Source organism: Amblyomma mixtum, chromosome 6 (assembly GCF_055824585.1).
Source record: "Amblyomma mixtum isolate Tamu chromosome 6, ASM5582458v1, whole genome shotgun sequence".
In the NCBI taxonomy this organism is placed as follows: Eukaryota; Metazoa; Arthropoda; class Arachnida; order Ixodida; family Ixodidae; genus Amblyomma; species Amblyomma mixtum.
This window is the reverse complement of record NC_143017.1, coordinates 47,145,560-47,164,975: the sequence shown is the minus strand read 5'-3', so window position 1 is coordinate 47,164,975 and position 19,416 is coordinate 47,145,560. Positions and strand designations below refer to the sequence as shown.

Genomic DNA, 19,416 nt, shown 5'->3' with positions numbered 1-19,416 from the left:
ACGAGCCCATTTGTAGCTGCCTCCACGCGACAAAGTCCTCTCTGCTAAGGGAGCTGTGCGGTGGTGGATACCGCTTTCTACAGCCCTTGTAATAGTTTAGTATCGCCGAATAATCTTGGGGTACAGGTTCGTTCTCCTCGAGGTCGCCTACGTTGGATACTCGGTAATAAGTGTACCCTCGAGCTATCCTGTCCGCCTCTTGGTTCCCTGCTACTCCCGCGTGTCCCTACGTCCATGCTATCGTATGCCTGATTGGTTCTTCGTTTGGTTGGCGTAGTGCTATATGGCCCCCAGAGCGGAGTATGCAGAGCGCGCTGTACCCTATTCTGCCACGTAGGTAGTTGCGGCGCGGAACTCTAAGTCCACGTAGAGTCCGCGTAGGAGTCAATAGCACAAGTTGTTAGAGCAAAAAACGTAAAAAAAATCGTTGAAATAGCGCGGACGTCGTGAGAGGATCGGAAAAGAACTGTGGACGGCAAAATACTGCGAAAATGAGCAATGGAGTGAAAATAAAGTTCGAATGGACTGAAATGTGTTTGATGAGTCATAATTAATCGAACAAAGAAGTCATAATTAATCGAGCAAAAACCATTGGACGTTTGAACAGGCTGACCGGGGATATCGTGGGGTGGACAGGAAACAGAGTTGGCGCCAAATTTGAAAATCCAGGTGTGTGGTCGAGGAGAAGGGATGTATTCAGAGCGAAAGTAAGAGAATCAGAGCTGCAAAGAGTATCAGAGAGCAGCAGAAAGAGACGACGAGTGCCGTGGAGGCGTCAGAGCTTTCGCACTCTCCCAGTGCGGATCGTCGCAGTATACCAATGTTTTCATCCCACAGTTTCAAACTATTGCATCTTGTTGAATTGTGGAATTAAAGCTGAAGACAACCAGGTCAAAACGAAAGCCCGACGCACTTCGTTGCGAAAGTTGCCTCAATGGAGTCGTGTGTACCTATCTTAGGCGTTTTAGTGGGTTTGCGGGTCTCGAAGCAGTGAGCACAAGGCGATGGACCCACAGTAGCATAGTACTTGAACCGGCAACAGAATGAACTGTACGAGCGAAGCGAGCAGAATGAAAGGATGCCATGACCAACGCCTCTACTTTCTCTGCAGGGATGACTATACAGCTGGTGGTAAGCGGACTATCTTGAAGGAAGCAAGTCATGGGTGGCGCGATAACTTTCCATTAAGGCAGTCACGGGACCGGTAGTGGTTATTGTTGGCGCGCCGCCGTTCATTATAGGTCGTATGCAACCCCCCTTGCTTGATTAGCGTCAAGACGACCAATATTTAGTCTGCGCAGTTCTCTACGGACTGCCGGCCACAGCATTAGCAGTGCTGCCCAGCACAATTCCCGGCTATCGACTTACAACACCGCGGTGCTCGCGTCATATCTCAGGCATCCTCTTTCAGTCTACGGTGACTGCACCACCCACGGAAGGACTGAAGGACTTTCCTCATGGCGCTGAGTTTCTTTCGCCAGAGTTTATTTTCTTGCGCATCCGCCACAGAAGAAATATGGGGACGATATTTTCACGCGCTAAATCCACAATAAATGAAGTCAGTATTCGAACACGCCAGCATTGGCGCCGGCAAACACAGCATCCGGTAGCCCATCGCCGGTGACGCATTGCCGGCTGTCCGTCTGCGCACTGCTCTCTGCAACGGGCTCTGTCAGGGGGCTGCGGCACTCGAGGACTGAATCCCAGTCGCTGGAGCCAGTCTCCCAGCACGGAGCCCACATTGGCGCCCCGGCAGCATACCTGTGTTAGAATTGGTTTCCACGATCAGTTAAATTCTCTGAAGCGCGGCTTGCAAAAAGCAGGAATACAACAACGGTTATGCAAGGCGAGCTGCGAAAACACCCACACATATCCCGTCCTTCCGTTAAAGGGAAGAGGAATGTGTTAGCCGTGCGCATCCCGCCTGCCTACCTGGAAGGCCCAGTGACAGGCCCACAGTAAACACATCTCGACTGCGGGACAAAATTTTCCAACAGAGCCGGAACGCTAAACACGTTCGTTCTTCGTGCCATGTCAGTACACGTTAAAGGTACGCAGATAATCGAAACTGCAACCAAACCCTCAACATGCGGCACTGTTGCGACTTTGGCATCCCACCGCTGCCAGCACTGTTGCGACGCGACATCCCACCGCTGCCACCACAACACTGTTGGGACGCGACATCCCACCGCTGCCACCACTGTTACGACTTGGGCATCCCACCCTAGTCACCACTGTAGGGACTTGAGCGTCTCAGCCTGCTGCCTCTGTTGAGCAGACCTGAGCGATGAACGGTCGATGCGACGGTTAGTTAACTGACGTTTATATACAATATTTACAAGGCTTTTTACATTAATGTACAAGGGCCGTGAGCACAACGGGCTAGGACGAGGCCCTGCGGAGAGCGTCTGTCTGGCACGATGGCGTGTCTGCTGCCCGTCTGCTACCGCGTCTCAGTGCGGCTCTCCTCTTATAGCCGCCGGTGACCGTTGCGTTCCTCTGCACCTGGCGTGCGTTCCTCTGCTCCGATAAGTTCACGCCACAGGCCACCGCTCGGATTGGCTCGATCCGACGCTAGTGAGGAGTAGGAGGAGGAAGGGTCAGCCGGCCAGCCAGGATGACGCCGTGCCATGGCGGCGAGTCCGTGCCTGCGTTGCGCGACGGCGGGCGCACAGCTCTGGTTCCCCGACAGGCCAGCGGAATGAGGGTTCAGGCACAACAGCACATATTTCTCTTCCACCTTTCACTCCCTCTTTCAATCCTTCCCTTACGGTGTACTTGTGGGCGCCACAAAGGATTGAGACAGCTTTGCTTTCTTCGAAACCAATTTTCATGTCATAATGGCATATTGTCATCAGTGAGCAACTGAAAAAGCAAATTATCTCAAAGTGGTTTGTCGCCGTAGTGTAGGAGTGGTGTTGACGCACGCCCAATATTATTACAGCAACTACTACTATTGTTACTATTACTATTTCCATAATCCGAAGTGGACGAAAACAGAAAATCTATACGAATCAACCAGCAGCCGTATTTTATAAGGTATCCATTTCCTGCTGTCCCTTTGGTCCTTTATCACTGGTCACTCAGATATATCCGCTGCTTTTGAAGCCACCTTGAGAAGCAACCGGACGATCCGGTGGAAGGACATCGTCAGCGCAGAGCTCTGACTTAAGCAGGCGAGCGGTTATTACCATTCGCTCCCGTTGGCTGCGATATGCAGCTAATGATGATGTCCGGTCGCCAACTGCCCAGTGGCCAGGTCACTTACAACAGGCGCTAGCAATTTTCAGGTATATATAATTTCCCAAAGAGAGAGGACCAAATTTACAGCTTACACCAGGTCTTTCTGGGAAGAATTAGTAATTTCAAAAAATAAGCATTTTTGCGGTAAAACTACCCCTTTTGTGGCATTATATTAACAGTTTTGTCGGACAGCGGAAAGCCGGTGAATTGTCTTTAGTAAGTCGATTAACTAATTACTGATTACTAACTTTTTAACTACCGCAGCGAGACAGCTAGCTGCAATCACAGGTTTGAATAACACCATTTGCGGGCTAGTTGGTTGCGATCCATATGTATTAGCAGTGCGAACAAAAAACAGGAAGAAGTAGAAGAAGATAGTACAGAGCGCTGAACTTCCAACTTTGGAAAAGTTGGAAAAGGAGGTTTGTAGCCAGTCGTCAGCAATAGCCATACCAGTTTTTAGAATTACGAAAATGCCACTGTCCTCGGCACGGTGGCTCCACAAAATCTGGCTACATCGTGCCGTAATACACGCGATTTCAAAAAGCATGCAGGCTAAGCAACCTTTCCAGTGCACGTAACTAGTCAAAACAGCCAAATTTTGTGGAGCCATAGTGCCAAAGTTAATCACGTTTTCTTAGATTCTAAACGCTGATGATGCTGCTAATATCAACCAGCTACAGGTCTCTGTTGTAGCCAGAAGGCTAACTGAAATAGTTAGAAAGTTCATTATTAAAAATGACTTAACTAGCTTACTACTTGAAACGATGCACCAGTTTTCTGGTGTCCGCCAACACTAGTAATACTATGCTAAAAATGGCTTATTTTACCTCAAAATCATATTATGCGGAATTACTCAGTCTTCCCGGAAAGACCTTTTAAAACACGCTCCCAGAATTCGAACTGAACGCAGCCATGTCCGAACAAGGGGCCGACGCACTTCGTTGCGCACATGACATCAGTGGAGACGTGTGTACCGAGCCTAGGCGTTTTCGAGGGCTTGCGGGGCTCCAAGCAGTGATCGCAAGGCGATGAACCTGCAGCAGCCTCCTACGTGAGCCGACATGACATTGCTCTAGGTCGTCAGCTTTTACCTTAGGCCATCCAAAACTAACCGGACCCCTTCAGGGACTGATGCCCCAGAGAATGAACGGTACGAGCAAAGCAAGCAGGATGAAGGGATGCCATGACGAATGTCTCTACTTACCATGCTGGGTTGACTATACTGGTAGCGGTAAGCGGCATATTTTGAAGGAACTCCGTCATTGGTTATAGTTGGAAAACGCGCGTCAGCACGTCCCCCCCCCCCCCCCCAAAAAAAAAAATAATAAAACGCGATAACCTTGCACTAAGCGTGTCACGTGATCGGTTCTCGTATTTTTTGATGAGCAGCCGTTCATTATTGGTCGTAAGCAGCCCGCTTCACTCTCAGAATTCGCCAGCCGGTGTCTGCGTGAGGCCTTGATCGATCGAAATTATGTCGGTGAGTCCTCCGATCTGAATACACGAGTTTTACGGGACAGTCGCATATCTTACGCCGACCTATATGAAGGTGTGTCAGTCAAAACAAGCGCTCCCCAAAACAAGGACGAGCGCTCACTCCAAACTGAAGTTTTAGTTCAAAAACATGGACATATAAATAGGAAAAAGAAAACAAAACCAGAGCAAGGATATCATCGTGAATATCACGTATCACCCCCTGTATACTCCAATGAGTTGCCAAATAATCGTAACTCTCTATCAGAGAAGCGAACGAGTGTCTAACTGCCCCATTTATCTCCAATGCTAACGCACAAGTTGATCCCTGTGCCTGAATATAATTTTCTTTTTCGAAGAGTGGTTTACACTGGATCTTCTTATCGTTCGTACCACACATGCGGCAACATTTTGCACGGTTATCACGGAAATCTCCCCTCTATAATCTTCGGTGTTCTTCCAACCTTTTATTAACACATCGCAAGGTTTCGCCGATGTATTATACACCACAGGATAGCGGCAACTTACGGACAACTCCCCTGGCACAAGGAAAAAACGGAGCTGCGTGCTTGATATTGCACTCAATTTTTCCTCCTTTCCTTCTGCCGCCCTTTCCTTTTGGCTACGCAGATGCGAGCAGCTTGATGCCAAATAGTAGCTATTAATAAACAGCCACTAACGAGAACAGGGAGGGGGGGTACACTGGGCGGTGGTGGTGGTGTAACACATTTATTTATACTATTTACAAGAGAGGTATTGCTTCGGCCGGGCCTGAATGGCCGGGCCCTCTAAATCACTAGGAGGGATCCCTAGTCCGGGACCCCTGTGGCCTCCGCGGCGGCCCAGGCTCTTGTCACCAGGGCTGGTTGGTCCTGGAGAGTTGAGCAGCCGAGCACGGCAGCCTCCCAGTCCTCTCGGGTGGGGTGGTGTGGGGTGAGTTGAGGGTTGGGAAGGAAAGCAGGATTGCCAGGGCATGCCCACAACATGTGATACGTGTCTGCAAACACTTTCCCCACTGTGTAGACACTCTCCCGAAAAAGCCGAATTGAAACGTTTAAGAACTACCGTGCACAGTACTGTGTTGGTGTAGAGGCGTAGAAGCCAACGCTCCTCCGCCTTCATGAGGCCTTTACAGGGGGTGGGTATCGGCCGTGAGCGGTGTGATACAGGAGAGAGATCTCCCGAAAAGTAATAGCCGGATTGATATTGGCAGCCGGATCAGGCAGCGAGAGAGTCGATGCCCGGTGGTTAAGCGCGCGGGCGGTAGCATCCGCTAAACCTTATTTCCCTCTCTCCCCGCGTGTGCTGGGGCCCAGATGATGGTGCGCCGGATTCGGAAACGCCGGCACTCACATCTATGTAAAATTTGGAATGCAAGATCTGGAATTCGTCCCTGTTTAAAACTGCGGCAAGCTCCCCTTGAGTCGGTGATGATGACTCGGGACGCTTGATCCGCGCCTGCAAGTGCGATAGCAACTTCCTCCGCGTATTTAATATTGGGGGCACGGAAGGTGAGGCCCTGAACTGGGTTGTTTTGGTGGACGACGCCAGCCATGTACCAACCCCATGGTGTGGACCCACCGTGATTCCGCAATGTCTGCAAGACTGCAGAGGTTTCAACCGAGTCAAACGCTTTCTCGTAATCTGTAAAGGCTATAAAAAGGGGTTGTTTATACTCTGTGCATTTCTCTATCACCTGATCGATTGCTTATTCTGCCTGAGAGGAAAATGCGCACATTTCGTTTAATATTCCTTGGTAAATGAGAAGATGACTCTCGTGTGCAGTAGTGTTCTATTTTGCAGAGGTATATAGCTTACAGCAGGTCTATGAATATGTACTCAGTGGCCGCAGAGGTGCCCCATTCGTTTGTGCATCCGCCTCGCATGCGCGGTAGCGACTCTTGTTTTGCGTGGATAAGATTCTTTTCGGTGCCATAAAAATAATTCAGTGATGCTTACGACGCATGTTCAAAGTCTAGGTTTACAGTTTTTACCCCAAGCTTATTCTTTAAATTCATGATCCACGTTAACTTTCAGCGTTTCAATTTCGAAAGAATCTTGTCATTTCTTATGTCATAGTTCATGGTCTTAGGACAAGAAAAATCTGTTATTTTTGGTGTTGAAAGTTACGAAGAGAGTTTTGCAATTCTATGCTTGACACTTTGTGACCTATTCACTGTCTCCTTTCCGCATGCGTACACCGTAAATTATAATTAATTAACAGGTTTCTGAGGAAGCCTGTGCATCTTAAGGGGACACAACCCGCAGTTAACACAGTAAATATCATTCCGAAAAACTTGCTTGGCGTGAACTAGGTCAATCTTTAAACCTGTGCAACTCGGAACGGAGTGCCGTCCACAGTTCATTTCTACGGTCAAAAACTTGCACTATCAGTGCTGTCCACCACAATGGCCGGCTATGAACTCGAAACACAGCAGCGCTCGCGCGCATATCAAAGGGATCCTGCTTCTATCTGTGGCACCTGCACCACCTACGGAAGGAACAAAAAAGTAATATTTCTTCACCCGGCGTTTGCTTTATTTTGCCATAGTTTATTTCATGGCTCATCCGCCACTGAAAAAATATCGATCTCAAATTCAAAGTACACAAAAGGATCCAATTTCAAACGTAAAATAAAATCCGAAATGTTCACGCTGGCCAGGAGTGGCGCCAGCAAGCAGCACAAGGTCCGGCAGCTTGACTCCAGTCGCCCACTGCAGGCGGCCCGTCTGAGTACTGCTCTCTGCAATGGGCTCTGCCTGGGTGCTCCGGAAATGAGGTCTGCGTCCCAGTCGTTGAAGCCGCGGTCCCAGCGCGGAGCAGACCTCGGTGCCCCGACAGCTATCCTGGGTTGGAATCGGTGTCCACATGAGGTCAGATGAGTTCTCTCAAGAGCGGCTTCTAGTGAGCCCGAAGACCGATGGTTATGCAAACAAACCTTGAATAAAAACGACCTATAGTCAGAAGAAATGCCCCCCCCCCCTCACCCCCCAAAAAAAAAAATTCAAAGGGGCACTTTGTTGCCCTAAAGTGCGGTGAGGCGGAAGCCTTAAAGGGGCTGTGAAACACTGCTTGGGGGGATACCGGCTATACTTCAGGTGGGTTCTTTATGCCACACAGATGCTGACTAAAAAAGAATTAAGGAATCGATGCACAGGAACGGAAGTTATTCAGAGAAGAAATTTCAAAATACAAGCAAACAAAACGCTGCCCTCAACTCGATTTTGGCGGGGCTTCCCACTCCTATTTCGCTCTCCCAATGACGGCACCTGGCGCAACCAATCAAAACAGCCAGCCAGAGCACGTCGCGGAAGTTTGCACTCCATGGTTGCCTGCTCTCTGTAACTCGTTCTTGCTGAGACTGGCAGCGTCGTTTCCATGCCAGAGCGCCCCTGGTCGTGTATTTTTATTTTACTTGCTTTGTAGGGCTTTTATCTAAGACAAACAAGTTGTTTTTGTTGATCTAATATAAAACGCAGACAGGTGACAAAATCTCTCTATTTATTCATACAATTTGCAGTATATTTACTGTTTGTCCAATCATCAAGCTCGCGCCAGGTGATGTCATATCCGCTGCTAAAAACCCGCCACTGTGTGGCGACACCATCAGAGCCATGAAGTTGTTTTTGGGAGGACATTGAAATATTAAAAAACGGAATATACTCGGTGTTACCGACGCTAATAGCACCGTTATAACTCACTGTATGCAATCAACAGGCAAAACAGTTAACCAAGATTGTGTTTCTGGGCCCCTTTAAGCGCGGTGTTGCTGCTTGTGTCACTGATGTGTGGTTAATATGATAAGCTTCGCCTGACCGCGAAAGCGTCTTGCAAAACTGCCAGGGAGTCCATAGAACGCCATCGCCCGTTCAGTTCCACGCCTTCCTGGTGGGTAAAGTGGTTTTTGAGGAAAGTAAATGTATCTGCTCATATCTCGGTGGACACCTAAACCTCGCCGTAACGGGAAGGGAGGAAGAAGACCCCGTATTCACTAGACGCGCCTTTGTTCATTCCAAACCGTCGAGCTTGCATGGCGGAGTGGTTAGCTTGCTCGTCTCGCACTTCGGAGAGCCTGGTTCGATTCCCGACCTCGACCAATTTCCTACTCGGTTTTATTTATTTATCTGGCCTGACTAGAAAGGTTAATGAGGCTAGTTGGGTAATTAAGCAATTAACTAAACTCAGCCCCACTTACTTGGAGCATCACTATACGATCTCTTTAATTGGTTGCATGGTTACTAGCGAAAGTACAAGTGGCCCCGTTTGAAATTCGTGCACTGTGACGTCACGACCGTTTCGACCAATTGAAAAGCGTGACATTTCTGTCGACAACTTCTGCTTACAACGATGAGGCATTAAAGGCTTCCGCCTGAAAACCAGACATATCCCGCCCTTCCTTTGCAGGGCAGAGAAATGCAATAGCAGTGAGCCTCCCGCCCATCAATCTGGAAAAAAATTCAGGGGGAACTTTGACTGTCTAAAGTGCGTAGAGGCGAAAGCGTTTTCCGCACCACTTTGACTGCCCTCTCTGGCACTGGGGATGTCACCACTGGATGACGTCACAGATAATTAGTACTAATTACTAAGTAATGACAAATTACTGTTTACTGTCTAATTACTGATGATTAATGACTTACTACTCCCCGCCGCGGTGGCTCAGTGGTTACGGCGCTCGACTGCTGACCCGGAAGATGCGGGTTCGATCCAGGCCGCGGCGGCTGAATTTCGATGGAGGCGAAATTGTAGAGGCCCGTGTACTGTGCGATGTCAGAGCACGTTAAAGAACCCCAGGTGGTCGAAATCCCCGGTGCCCTTCACTTCGGCGTCCCTCATAGCCTCAGTTGCTTTGGGACGTTGAACCCCAATAAACCAATAAACCAAACTAAACTTAATACTAATTAACTGCTAATTAATGACGCTTAAGCTTCGCCTTTAGGAGTGGAACGCGACAGCGTGTTGTAGCGCTGCCAGGGAGTTCACGGAACGCCGCCACCCGTTCGGCGCGATGCCTTGCCCTTCGAACGCAACGTTTTTGAAGGAAGGAAATGGCGCAGTAATTCTCTGCGATCTCGGTGGACACCTGGCGCACTGTACAGAAAGGGAGGAAGTCGGAGTTTGGTTTGTTGGGGTTTAACGTCCCGAAGCAACTCAGGCTATGAGGGACGCCGTAGTGAAGGGCTCCGGAAATTTCGACCACCTGGGGTTCTTTAACGTGCACTGAGACTTAACGTTAACTGAGACTTAACGATACAACTGATCAGGTGCTTACAATACAAGGCCACGAAATACCCAAAGTGGCCGAATACAAATACCTCGGGATATGGCTAAACGAAGGGCAGATATACACGGAAAAGCATGAACAGGCTCTTAGGACAAAAGGACGAAGAGACGCCGGGATAATGAAACATAGGGCATTATGGGAGTACAACAAATATGAAGTACTAAGAGGTGTTTGGAAAGGAATAATGGTGCCGGGACTTACTTTCGGCAATGCGGTTCTGTGCTTAAGGGCAGAAATTCAGTCGAGATTAGACGTAAATCAGAGAGCTGTTGGAAGATTAGCACTAGGTGCCCACGGCAAAAACCACAAACGAGGCAGTACAAGGGGATATGGGCTGGGCATCGTTCGAGGCACGGGAAGCTAAGAGTAAAATACTATATGAAGAACGCCTGAGGAAATTGGACGATAACAGATGGGCAGCTAAGGTATTTAAATATTTATACAGAAAGAACGTTGACTCACAGTGGCGGAAAAGAACTAGAAAACTAACCAGTAAGTATGCCGGTCATGAGCACGGAGAAAGAAAGAGCATTAAACAACAGGTTAAAAACGCGGAAGTTAAAAATTGGATGAATTCAATGGAAAAGAAACATAGTGTAGAACTATATCGATTCTGGAAAAGGCAGATCAGGAAAGAAATTTTCTATGATAACTCAAGAGGCAGTGCCCTACTTTTTAAAGCTAGATCAGGGTGTCTTACAACGCGCAGCTACAAAAAGAAATTTAACGAAGAAGATGACACATGTGCAGTGTGTGGTAGATCTGTGGAAACAATTGAACACCTCATAATCAAATGTGATGGTATCCATCCGGATGTCGATGCAGGCACAGTCACTCTTTCTGAGGCCCTAGGGTTTAAAGATAACAATGGTCATGTAAATAAATCTGCAGTGGAAGTCAGCAAAAAGCGATTGGAGGATTGGTGGCTGAAAAGCAGAGATGTGGCATAAGGTTAGAATTGTAGGAAACCGTAGGCAAAGGTGATGGAGAATCTTAATGAGAATTGCCAACACAGTAAACAAAAAAAAATAATAAATAAAGAAAAGCTGAGCATGGTGGCAATTGCCACCACCCCGTTTCAAAGGGGGCGCTCCTGTCCATCCATCCATCCATCCAGACTGCACAGTACACGGGCCTCTAGAACTTCGCCTTCATCGAAATTCGACCGCCGCGGCCGGGGTCGAACACGCGTCTTTCGGGCCGGCAGCCGAGCACCATAACCACTGAGCCACCGCGGCGGCTCAGCTTGGAAGAAGCATTTGCGGCAATACGAACATCCCCTAGCGGTCCACGCTATCATCTTTGTACCAACAAGTCAAACTACCGGCCACATTCGCTGGCTGCGCACGTAACAACGTTACAGAGCGAGAGCTATGGCGCATCCGGCAACTATAGGCGGCTTGGTGTCTGTAGCATTGAGTGCGTTCCGGACGCCGGATAGAGAACGCGCCAATCCTGCCACCCGAGCAGGTTTTAATGGTTGATCGCAAGAGTTTGCTCACCCAACGAAGGCTGCGGCCTATTGCTGCAGTGCCGCTTGTCAGCCAGTGCGTTGTCAGCGCTAACGCATGCAGCAGAACTGTTGACTGGGCTAGTTGGTCCATTCTGATACAAGTGAAGCAGCGCGAAATAAGCTTGAAGGCGAAACGAAGGGGGGTATAGGAAAGAGCGCTCTTTCCATTACCTCATTCGTTTCGCCTTCGGGCTTCTTTCGCGCTGCTTCACTTATATCAGAACTGTAACGCACGCAGCCGACATCTCTTCCTCACAGCCCACTTATCTCAAAGCGCGACACAGGCGTCCACTGACCCAGGGAGCCAGTTATGCGTACTTCCTTTCCCTAAAATCATCGCGTCTAAAACGTTGTCAACGCGAACGCCAATGAACACAATGAACGCCGAAGGCCTATTCAGTGCCGAGTTTCTGCTATAACGCATGCAGGGCACATCTGTCACTACCGGAACGTAGCTTAAAGCACGACTGAGGCGTCCACTGTACCAGGGGGCCAATTATGTGCCTTTCCTTTGCTTTCGAGGCGTCCGGTCTTCGTCGTTTTCGTAGACTAAAGCGCGACCAAGATGTCTCCTGTCCCAGGGGGGAGGGGGGGGGGGCAGTTATGCACCTTTCCTGTCCTTTGCTCTATCCGAAGGTCAACTGAAGGTGAATCTCCAGACATGGTAAGCTTGGCTTTACCAAGAGTAGTGAAGCTTTCGCTTCACAATCTCGACATTTCCATATTAACGCGATAGCGTTAAGGGCCTCCTGTCGCAGAAAAGCCGGTGTCGTCATCGACGTCGGCGGCGTTGGCCGTGAGCGAATAATCTCAGAAGCATTGATAAACAAAATTATTTCGGGTCGTAAAGTCCAGGCTTTCGTCGGTACAGAAATGCGGCTACCGCGTTCGCCGGGTGCCTCTGCAAGTTTCTAAGCCTTATGGGGGGGGCTCACAACCTGCATATCTCTTACTCTGGGGTTAACGTTAAAGAGACAGCAAATGACATGACGGTCACCACGTGTCAACACGATATTCAGCGACAGCTGTTAATGCGATATGTTGTGGTTGAGAATGTGAGCGCGACTTCTTATTTGAGTAGTTCTACGGCGCTCTTTTCAGTTTCCCACAGAAAGCCGTTTACGCACCAGCGTATACAGCTCTTTCGGTGGAAAAACCATCGGCGTCGGAGTTGCAGTTGCCGGACAACACGTCGGAAAAAATCGTATCATGCCAGCCGTTTCCCGCAGAGTGTTCCAAATGGTGTAATACAATTCAGCCTTTCGAGCAGCATAAACCTGCTGAAGTTAGAGAGCTTCCGGCAAGAATTCGAACCAGCCACCTATAATCGGGGCTGCGGATGTCCACCGAGATGTGTGACAGTTACTGCTACTTCCTTTCCTCAAATATTTTTTCCTTTCCTCCTTTCCGGCACCTCTTTCTCTCTCTCTCTCTCTCATCTATCACTTCCACCTAACTTCCTTTCCTTACGGCGGGGTTCGGGTGTCTGCGGAGAAGTGAGAGAATTACTGAGCCATTTCCTCTCCTCAAAAATGCGTTGCGTTCAAAGCTGTTCCCAACGGGCAAGGCGTCGCGCTGAACGGGCGATGGCGTTCGGTGGACTCCCGGGCAGCGCTACAGCCCGCTGTCGCGTTCCACTCCTTAAAGCGAAGCTTAAGAGTCTTCCAATTTTTTTCAGCAAGTGCGCTAGGCAAGCGCAGTACTTGCTCGGCACGGCTAGCCTAAAAGCGGACCGTCGCGAAAGGGCACGCAATTGAAAATTAGCGGAGTTAGAGGAGCGTGGCGGGGAACGACGCGGGATACTGCGCAACAGTTGCCTCGATCACTGGCGAGTATCGTACTCTTTTAGAGGGCAGCTCTTGCCCCTGCGTTTCGCGGCGTAGCCGTTGTCCCTGGTAACCAGCAGAGGACACCTTAGTCTCCCTTTAAGCTGAGAAACCAATCGAGGGGAGCTTGGAACAGTCGACACCTCAGTTGTGCTTTAAGCTACGTGGCGGCAGTGACATGTGAGCTGCGTGCGTTGGCGTTGACAGTGTTGTGCCAGTCACGCGGCGCTGAAGCCATATGCCGTTGGCGTTGGCGTTTTACACACATCAGTTTAAGTAAGTGCGCATAACTGCCTTCCAGGGTCAACGGATGCCTCAATCTCGCTTATAGGTGAAAGAACCCGCACAGCAGCTTACGCCAATGGGGTTGCGGACTGAGAGCTGCAACCGCCCCTACAACCTCCCAAAGTATTTCATTAAAATAATTTCACCACCGCCATCTAGCGATCAACCACTAACTGCCACCTGACAGGGTTGGTGCGCTACCTATATACAGTGTCCAGAACGCGCTCGTCGTTACAGACGCCGAGCCGCTAACAAGTCTGCATTTGTACATACATGTCTTGCTGGAACTGTTCGCCTCAATCTATCGCAAAACTGAAACAGCTGATGAGCTCCGCTCAAATTTCGCATTGGGGAGTAACGTAATCGTCGGCAATTTGTCCTACGTGAAGCCATAGAGACGATTCAGCACACGGCGTTCGTATCGTACCCACCTCTTATCGCAATCAGCTATGGGGCCAATAGCGTCGAGCTGCCAGTGGTGTGACGTAGTCGCGGGAGTGGCCGACTGCAGCAGCTCCGACGGCGTCCAGGACTGCAGAACACAGAGCAATGAACATGACCCTGCCGAAATGCCCCTCCGCAGGTGGAATACGCGCCAAGAGCAACGATGGCGATGCACGTCGCAGCGACCGGGAACTCGATGGCCGGCTCATAGCGCCACAGGTGCATGGCGTCCGGCAGAAGGGGCATTGGCGTCGAGCTGCATGGAAGATGGCGTAGCTGCGGGTTGGGGTGACCAAAGCAGTTCGGACAATCGCCATGGCTGCAGAGAGGAGTGCAGATCTTGCCGAGGTGCACAGCTCTCTGAGGCGGCGGAAACTGGATAAAAGGCCGCGGCGCCGAGGTGGATGATGGGCGGAGCTGCATCGAACACGACAGCTCGTGCTTGGAGTCACACGAGGAGCTGGTGCGGAACGAGGAGCGCGTGCTGGTTGGTTGGCCTCAAATAAAATGGCACATAACCACTACGAGGGAGTGGCCAAGACCCCCGCGGTGAACTGAAGAAAAGAGGAGCATATATAGAGGAAAGGGAGTAGTATTAGGGTATAAGCTGACAGAATGTATGGCGCAACGGCAGGGGACCTGTTAGCTGGGATATCGTAAAATAGAATACAAATTGATTTTTGAGGAAAAGGAATGGCGCAGTATCTGTCACACATATCTCGTCGGACACCTGAACCGCGCCGTAAGGGAAGGAATGAAGGTGGGAGTGAAAGAAGAAAGAGAGAAAGAGGCGCAGTAGTGGAGGCCTCTGGATTAATTTCGATCACCTGGGGATCTTTAACGTGCACTGACATCGCACAGCACACGGGCGCCTCTTGCGTATCGCCTCCTAGTGTTTGTAAGGGGCGGGCCCTTCCGGCTCGCCCCATCGACCTCTCACTGTAAATAGGAATAAAAGTTTTCCTCCTCCTCTCCATCCAAACGCGACCACCGCAGTCGGGTTCAGCGCCGATAATCAGTGCGCACTTCCACGTCTTCTTCAAGAGCACACTTCTCGTAACAAATTAAGCACTAATTACTGAGTAATGACAAATTACTAGTTATGGCTTATTACTGACTGATAACTAAATTCTAATTAACTGCTCATTAATAACGCTTAAGCTTCACCTATAGGAGTGGAACGCGACAGCGTGTTGTAGCGCTGCCAGGGTGTCCACGGAACACCATCACCCGTTCGGCGCGATGCCTTGCCCTTTGAACGCAACGCTTTTTGAGGAAAGGAAATGGCGCAGTAATTCTCTTTCATGTTAGTGTACACCTGAACCGCACCGCACAAGAAGGGCGGAAGTGGGAGTGAAAGAAGAAAGACAAACAGGAACCGTAATGAAGGAAATGAAAACTGTATTTGAGGAGAGGAAATTAGACAGTAATTGTCTCACATATCTCGGTGGACTCCCATCATCCGTTTGTAGAGGAAGGGAGGAAGTGAGAGTGAAAGAAGAAAGAGCGGCCGTTTGAAGAAAATGAAAATTGTATTTGAGGAAAGTAAATTACGCCGTAACTGTCTGACATTTCTCATTGGACATCCGGCATCCGTTTGTAGAGGAAGGGAGGAAGTGGAATGAAAGAAGAAAGAGAAAGAGGGCCCGTAATGAAGAAAATTAAAATTGTATTTGAGGAAAGAGAATTACACGGTAACTGTCCCACACTCGCTCCTCGCGCATGCCCAGTTGAGGCTATGAGAGAGCGAGAAATCACTCACCATTAGCGTAGTGTTGCTTCCGCAACAAAACAAAATGACTGCTAAAGTATGATTGCACAGTACTATCGGTCAACAGTTGTACTGAGGGCAGTGTGCATACGGCCCTTCGCAAACGCCTCATTGTAGCAGTGGGATAGAAGTCCTGACGCTGGTGTTGTTTTGTCATGAAGGAGGTGCCGGCAGTCGGCAAAACAACTTGCAGGGAACTTTTCCGGCAGTTCACCCAATTGGCTGATTGCGGTGACATCATGGCACACAACCAATTAAAACGGCACTGCCGACATTCTTTCTCAAGCTGTTTTACCCTGCAAAAAAGCTCCCGGCAGCTGGCAATGAAACCTAACCCAAAAAATCCCACAGTGTTACCTAAAGGTGATACAGTCCCAGGAGAAAAAAAAAACCTCGATTTGTTCAGTTTTCTTTTTTCATTTATAAAAACAAAAACAAACAACTTCGCGAGAAGGACAGTGCGCGAGACTACAGCTTGTCATTAAGACGATACTGGCGACTGTGGACGTTATTCTGTCGGTTGACCTCAACGTAACCACTTTATTTTGTAATGCCTTAGCACTCAAGATTGTTTTATGTAAAGGTTAGCTGTGGTGACTAAATTTATCGCTGCCTACTTCACCAATAGGAACTTCTAGCTCTATGCCAGCAGGGCCGCTTCTCTTCTTCTATAAGGAAAAGGTTGTGATCTAGAGCCTCTCCACATATCACTTTTGACTACGCCTTTGCTGCGCACTCTCCATGTGAGGCTTCGAGTGGACGTCTTTCTCTTGCTTGTCCCACTAAGGAGCCACAATGTCTCCACCGACGCCAAAGTACCCACCTTCCAATTTGAATGCCATCGTATTGAATCAATCACCCGCTGTCACCTGAAACATTTCGTCATTCTAACGCAATATCTGCTGTTTTCACCATTTTGAGATGACATTGAAATGTGTCGTTAGATGAAACAGTCATCTAGTTTCAACATGCAAGCGTCAGGAGCTGCAGCGTTCTCGCAGCCTGTAGCCTTGTACTGCTTCGGTTTCTGGCTTCAAATGGAACACCCACCATAGCTTCTGTGACCTTGAAACCTCGTGGTGCGTCGGAACCTTTACGAAGCTAAACCTATTTTCCTCCCAGTGGGAGAGAAAAAAAATCTTTTGTTGCATCTCCAATGTCCGGGTAGCGGTCCCAAATCGGTTGGCTGAGGGTGCAGCTGGGCGCACTGTGCTTGTTTCCCAACACCTTGGGGATATGGACGACGAGCAGTGGCGGCCGTTTTGGGCATAACGCAGCCGGAGGAGTGAGACGGCTCTTCCGCGAATCGGTTAATTGGATAATAGGGGAGCGGGCGGGGGAGGAATTTGTGTTCAAGGTGACGCAGTGACTGTGTGGAGCGTGGTCAGGTCCAAGATGTGTCTGGTTGTCGGGGTAGACGCCACGTATACCTGACAGCAGGCGTGGCCAAGGCAGTTGACGATGTGACGTTTGTGAAGGAAACAAGTTACAGGGTTAGCTTGCCACCCGTCTAATGCGAGTCGATTCGCGGCGAGGAAGGTGCGGGAAAGAGGGAAGAATGAGGCGGCGGGAGCGTCGTAGTTTCTCTGTCAGCCTCTTTGGTTTTTGCGGTACATATACCGCTCGCCTTTTAGGTTGCAATCATCCGGCCAAGATGAAGGGCTGCTCGGAGTCATGTCATGAGCGAAGGCGTATGCCCGTTCTTTCCATTTTACTCCCTGCTGACCGGGTAGCCTTTCCACAAGGACGTAGGGATGCGGGTGCTCGTGTAGGTCTACGTGTTTAGCTGGGCGTGCCGCTCAAGCTTATTTTTGCACCAGAAACTCGTGCCGGTTTTTCCATGGCAGTGTTCTCTTCAGCTTAGCATTCCTGAACGCTCAATTGGCGGTGCTCGTCTTTGCCAGTCCACACAGCTATTCCATTACTTGCACAGCTGGATCCGCATCGCACTTGTACCGCAAAATATCCACCTAGAAGAGCGCCAGCTCCGAACCAAGCTGTTCGTACGTTAGATGCAGAGCAGCAACGCCGATGAGACGGCCGTTATCTCGTGATATGCACAGAAAGGCCCCGTTGCCATGGCACAGGTAGGGAATCATTGCGGTGGCCAGCACGCACTAATCTCTGGCACCATGAACTATGCGCTAGCACTACCCCTTACGTCGTGGAGCTCGGTAAATCTAAGGCCATAAACTGCATCGCAAGTTTCCCATGAACCAATGATACTAAACAACAGATAATTATCAGGACCCCGCACGAAACCTGTAGTCACTTTCTATGAAGCAGACATTGACTGAAAGCACGTTTGATCCACTTGGTGGAGTGATACACGCTGCGATTAAAAGTACAGTTAATTTATTGAAGATACATTTTACTCATATGGCTGAGTTCATAAACGCTGCGGTGGAGGCTATATGTTATTCGAGAGATGAGGTCAACCCCACCGCTCCACTTAACAAATCCGCCGGCCGGGGGTCGTTGGTGGTGCACCGGTACCGGTCCCTGAACGTGTGCGCTAGCTGTGTTGTCGTTCCTGTAAAGTTGTGCAACGCCCTATGTAAGCTTGGTTTTGTGGGGTTTAACGTCCCAAAGCGACTGAGGCTATGAGAGACGCCGTAGTGATGGGCTCCGGAAATTTCGACCACCTGGGGTTCTTTAACGTGCACTGACATCGCACAGTACACGGGCCTCTATAATTCCTCCTCCAAAGAAATTCTAGCCGCTGCGGCCGGGATCGAACCCGCGTCTTTCGGGTCAGCAGCCGAGCACCATAGCCACTGAGCCACCGCGGCGGCCCCTATGTAAGCGGCGTTAGCTTTTCGTGCTTGTTTGAATTGGATCGGTGAGAGCGCGGAACAGGCGCCACGTGTTGCGCCCAGACATCTGGCGCGCAGCCGCGGTGCACCGGTCCATCCAGTTAGTGTAGGCTAGCTGAGTAGCATATTCCGCTGCCTGTTATGTGAGTCCGAGGATGCGTTTTTTTTTAGCTGTCTGTTATGTTTCTGTTTCTTCCATCGTTTATTGAAGCTGCGGCGGGCCTTCCAAGGTGGAGCAGGTGGATGTCCACGTCCATTTGTGTTTCTGTGAGGTGTATCTGCTTTTCGTGTTGTGTGAGTGCAGACGTGAGCGGTTTAGACCAGACGTCGAATCCCGATTGGAGGGGGTCTGCGATAGGTAGAGAGGTGTGGAAAGTCTTTCAGTCCTGGACACGAGCTTGTGTTAGTGGACGTTGCAGGGGATGCATGTAAATGGTTGTGTTGAATATACAGTGATCACAACCCAGAGTGTCCTCTGTATTCAGCCAGTCGGCATGTCGTAAGTTGCGCGTAAGTGTGAGGTCCGGGCGAGTATCTCGTTGAATCGAATTGCCGACACGTGTTGGGTTGGCGGCGGCAGTGTGGAGAGTGAGTCCAAATGTGGAAGGAAGTTCCGCAAGCTTCCTCCCTCGCCTGTCCTCCCCGGGTACCCTCAGAGCATGCTCGGGGCGTTGAAGTCGCCGACGATCAGGAAGGGACCCTTCCCGCCACCTGCATAGCTGTTGAGAAAATTTCATTCAACGTGATGCTCTTAAGTTTCA

The 19,416-nt window shown here is 49.7% G+C and overlaps 1 long non-coding RNA gene across 1 annotated transcript; it reads right to left on the bottom strand.

Annotated features, from left to right (window-relative positions):
- Nucleotides 1–7,233: 7,233 nt before the first annotated feature.
- On the bottom strand, nt 7,234–14,504 carry LOC149338996 (uncharacterized). Its single transcript, XR_016283773.1, has 2 exons — nt 14,056–14,504; nt 7,234–7,565 (listed from the first exon to the last, which is right to left on the bottom strand). It is a non-coding gene; the product is annotated as an uncharacterized LOC149338996 (long non-coding RNA).
- Nucleotides 14,505–19,416: the final 4,912 nt, after the last annotated feature.